This window comes from Camellia sinensis, chromosome 8 (assembly GCF_055761805.1).
Source record: "Camellia sinensis isolate YWXY chromosome 8, ASM5576180v1, whole genome shotgun sequence".
Taxonomy (NCBI): domain Eukaryota; kingdom Viridiplantae; phylum Streptophyta; class Magnoliopsida; order Ericales; family Theaceae; genus Camellia; species Camellia sinensis.
Window position 1 is genome coordinate 141,519,170 of NC_138968.1, and position 5,171 is coordinate 141,524,340.

General features: G+C 32.2%; 1 long non-coding RNA gene across 1 annotated transcript; it reads left to right on the plus strand.

Moving 5' to 3' along the window:
* The first annotated feature begins 1,367 nt into the window (after positions 1-1,367).
* LOC114291615 (uncharacterized) lies at positions 1,368-3,592 on the plus strand. Its single transcript, XR_003639460.2, has 2 exons — positions 1,368-1,472; positions 3,306-3,592. It is a non-coding gene; the product is annotated as an uncharacterized LOC114291615 (long non-coding RNA).
* Positions 3,593-5,171: the final 1,579 nt, after the last annotated feature.

Consider the following 5,171-nt stretch of genomic DNA (forward strand, 5'->3'; position numbering starts at 1 on the left):
AGTAAGTCCGATAGGCTTTCATTAGAGGAGGTTCAAAGCCAAAAGCTACCTATCTTGATGTGGTGTATCTTCTTAATATACTCTTTCTTTGTCTGCATCTTGCTGCATGTCTGTTATCATAAATTCCATTCATGTGGGGGATTGTTGGAAAATGGCTTTGGAAGCTTTTGAAAAATCTTATTTTTTGCTAACTTTGAGCATTAATTAAGGTGGGACCCATGCGTTATTTTTAACGTTTCTAATTGGGTTCATGTTTAATGTCGCGTAATGAATAAAACCATGTATTTGGTTGCTCAAAACCATTTCCAGATGAATGAGAATTCAATATGCACTTTTGGGTTTGTGAAAATGAATTTAGGTGGGTTTCCTACACATTTGTGAAATGTGCTTGTCTCACATTGGAAAAGCTTAAGGATTTATTTGGGTTTATATACCTAAGCTTTGGATACTTGGGATGGGACCCAAGGGGTACCCAAGTTTGTGGAATGGTGAAGTTATGTATGAAATGGGCTAGACCCATTAGACCCAAAACAAAAACCACACATGCGCGCCGCCGCCGCTGTCCGTCCAGTCGGTCGGGCAGGCTGAGCTAGGGTTGGCGCTAGGCTTGGGTGTGGGTGCGTAATATGAGGTTGGGTTGGGCTTGTCAGGCCCAATACTTATTTTATGGGCCAAAAACCTTTATAAATTATTTATTTATTTTTAAATTTGGTTTCAAAATTCAAAATAAATTGGTCCAAGTTTTTCCTCACCCAAACAGGTCCCAGACAGTTTTCTATCTATTGAATTCCACTCGAACAAGTTCAAAAAGTTCAAAAAAAACCAAACAGATTTTCTATCTATCCGAACAGTTGCCTAGCTGTTGGCACCTATTCGGAACAGCCTTCATTCCTCCTATAAATAGACTACTTCCAGCAATTCATTTAGATAGGAAAATTTCCAAATCTCTTCCCTTTCTCCTTCTGTTCGTCCTCTTGTTGCTCCTGCATCTGTTTTTGCATTTATTTTTAAGAAAAGAAAGAGAAAAAGTTTCAACGTATTTTGGTTCACAAGGCTTGGTTTTTGTAGTGCTGCAAAATTCAAATGTTAGTCGTTGCATCCTGAAAGTAGACATCAGTAAAACTCGAAACACCGGAGCGAGGTTGAAATCTACTTTAAGGAGATTGTGCCCAACACAAGCCTCGACTTTAATTTATGTAAGCATTTAATTCAGAATTTAATTTATATAATTATTTTTTGAATTATTTTATTTTTGTTATTTATTTAATTTATACATTTAATTTACACACACGCTGCTAGGTATAACAATATCTTCACTCAATTTCAAAGGTTTTATAACAAAGGATTCTTTTTTTTTTTTTTTTTTTTGGTTATAAATCAAAGGGTTGGAGCTTCTCTTCTATCTATTTCTTGCAAGAGTAGCATTTTTTCTCTTTATTTCTTGCTCGCAACAACCATTGGAGCACACCTTGGTATTTTCCCTTCTTCTTCCCCTTCCTCCCTCTCTCTCTCAACCATGGTGCACACCCTATTAAATCCAATTCATTCTTCTATTGTCCTACATAATGATTCTTAATCGTACTTCTATTCAATTCTAATTTTCTTTTAATGAATTAGTTTGTATGTGATGATGTTGCTGTTGTTGTTGTTGGTAATTTATTTGTTGTTGTTGTTTGGTCTATGCTTTTTATTGTTGTTATTTTTCACCCTCTTGCTTACCATGTGTTTGATAAAATGTTGAAACGAAATTGGAACAAGTTCACTATTTACTTATTTGTTTATTTTTATTCTTCATGTTTTGTTTTGTTAATCCCATGAGATCAAGGCTATGACTTCGTGCATTCTCTCTCTGTGTTATCCTATTCTTTATGTTTTGGTTTTGCAAATTTGGGTTTTCATGAGGGTTTGGTTTCTTGTTTGGCTCACAGCTCTCCCAAAGAGTTATCCAAAAAAAAAAAACAGATATTTTCAAAAATTATTTATAAAATGCAACTTGTTTGGAATTTGTAGGCTCTTTGTTCAATTATTTAAATTGTTCATTTAATATGTCTCTCTATTTGTAGTTATATATTTCACATATTCATTTTTAAAAAATAAACAATATATGAGTTTGGAAATAGACTTTACATTTTTTTTTTTTTTTGAAACAAATATAATGCAATCATGTCAATGTAATTTTTTTATAAATAAATGATTTAGATCATTGAAATAAGATTTGTGGAGGGCTTTATTGCCCTGACTGCATCGGTATGTGCTCTTTAACTTAATCATGATTAACAAACCTTAATTTGGTTCAGCAAAACTTGGCAGACTTGAATCCAAGTGGGTACATGACAAATTTATAAACCATCAAATTAATAGTCTCAATAATTCAAAGTTTGCTTATTGTTTGCTGGTGGAAGTTTCAAAACATTCCAAGAAATTCACAAGTTCAGTAGAGCTGAAAAGTAAGTATACCGTGTATATGTTTAGGAAGGTTGCCGCAAGGTTTTTGAAGGCTTGAAGTGAGATAGATTCTTTGTTTGGGTGCTTGTCCGCATCTTAGAAATTAGCTGATGAATTGAGACTGGAAAATCATAACTTGAGGTTTTATTTGTGTTTACAGTTTTTGTTGAATTCCACCTTAGATTAAATCAGTACAGTGAGCTTGAGTACACGGGAAATAGGAAAAGGAAACATATAAGTGACCTTTATTCTCTCACTTTTGAGTCGTATTTCTTTGATTTCTTTGCATTTATTGCTTTTCTTTTCAGGTTGTGATAGATGTTGTGAATAAGCCTCAAAATATTGTCTATAAAGGACTTAAGGATTTGGTGACAGAGTAAGACCAGTTTTTCTAAGTTTTTATGTTCATGGTTTAAATGCTAGGAATAGCATAGGTTGACAATTTCATGATTTGTATGTACAACCTTAGGTAGGAACCTTAAGGTTATACATTTGAATTGAGCCAATAATTCATTGGAAAAGATTAATTACATTTGAATTTTAATTACAGCCTCCGAACCACTCGAAGGATAGCATGGATAGCTTCCTACTGCATAATTGAATTTGTATAAACAAAAGACACGTGATTAGGACACTTAGGGTCGAAGTTAGAGCCAAAAACGCTGAAAACATAAAAGGCTCGTTTGAGGGGTGAAAACTCACAACAACCTCTAAACCACTCGTGGGACGGCACAAGTAGTTTCTTCGAGCGTAAAACATAAAAATATAATAAATTTCAAGTTGTATGTATTTTTTAAAAAAAATTGTAAATGCGAATGTTATTCAATAAAATATTAATGGATATTATGTTTTTGTTACAGATTGATGATGTTGGCATGGATACAGTGATGGGATAGATTGATGATGTTTGCATGGGCGCAATTTACATTATATTTTTGTTTATAGAAAACATGTACACCTTATATGTTTTGTTATTAAGATTTTATTTAATTTTGATTTTAATTGTTGGTTTGGATAGTATATGTATTTGTTAGATTATACTATGTTTATGGATTCTTATTTTCTTTGATATGTACGGTTAATAGTTAAGTTTTGTATATGGTTGGAAATTGAATGCTACAGGTTGTGGAGAAATATTTGTATTGAATGGTTGAGGATTGAATGAATGAATGAATGAATGATTTTATATATGCACAGGTTACAGGTGGCGCAAAAAATATTACAGAACAAATTATAAAAACTAAATGAGACCTTTTGACGACTAAACAAATATCATAAGTTGGCTTTTGGCTACTAAAACTTTAGTTGCAAATTGTATAAAAGTGAAACTTTTGGCTACTAAACATTTAGTCTCCAATTGTAAAAATGAAACTTTTTGCTACTAAATTTTTAGTCCCCAATTCTCAAAAAGTAAAACTTTTGACTACCAAATAGTTAGTCGTCAAACATATATGCTCAATTCGCTACTAAATAATTTAGTCATTAAAAGTAAAATTATATATATTTAATTATTTTTAAAAAATATATGGCGACTAAAGTTTTAGTCGCCAATAGGTTACTTTCGGCTACCAAAAACATTTTAGTCACCAATTGTTTCCCCAACAAAGTATTGGCAACCAAATGGGCGACTAAATATATTAGTCGGCAAAAGTGATTGGCGACTAAAATAAGGCTTTTGGCCACTAAAATTTTAATCACCAAAAATGAAATTTCTTGTAGTGAATAGGTTAAAGGTCACTTTTGGCTTTATATTCTGCCCAAAAGAGGTCAAATCTCTTTGCTTGATTTTGTTTTTATTATTTTTGTTTTCTTTGTTTTTGTTTTACTTGGTTTGCTTTGTCTATTTTATTTATTCTTTTATTGTTGTTTCCTATTCTTTTATTGATTTATTATTTACTTATTTTTATTATTATTAGTTTTAGTCTTATTATTATTATTATTATTTGAATTGATAAAAATTAAGGTGCCAACGCAAATTTTAACAATGAATTCTATCATGACTTTAGTATTTTAAAATTAAAATTTTCTAATTTTAATAACGTGTAATAATGCATTGTTTCCAAAGAAATTTTTGTTCATTTTACTACCAAATGTACGTCAAACAGCCTAGGGGTTGTTTGGGGTGTTCTAAATAAGTGTACTTTTTGTCTTTTTTAACTAAAAAGTTGAAGAAAAAAATATAAATGTTTGGGTTAACTTTTTGACTTTTTATGAAAAAAATGTGTATTAAAAAATTGTATAAAGAAGTGTGTAGGAGAAGAGAGTGTAGGACGCGGTATGGATTGTCAGTCAGCTTGGTGAATACATGGGAAAAGATTGTCTCCTTTTCGGGCTTTGATTGGACGGTGTTCGGCCCGTGGGGGCCCACCACGCGTCCCGTTTTTCTAATCGGAACCGTTTAATGTGTAGAGCTCGTTGTGTACTATATGCTTGTAAAAAAAACACGTTGATTGGATATCGATAGCTATTTAATCATGATAATTTTTTTTTGTCAACTGTTAACTATAACACCATCCAATTTTTATTCAAAACTGATTTGATCATGTAGTTAGCGATATCTGCTAGACGTGATTTTTTACAGGCATGTAGTACTAGACGAGTTCTACATCTTGAACGATTCGGATTATTAAAACGAGACCCATGGTGGGCCCCCATGGGCGCAACTTTACCATCCAACTTAGTGAATGTACACATAAAAAAAAAAATTTCCCCCTTTCACTGAAGCT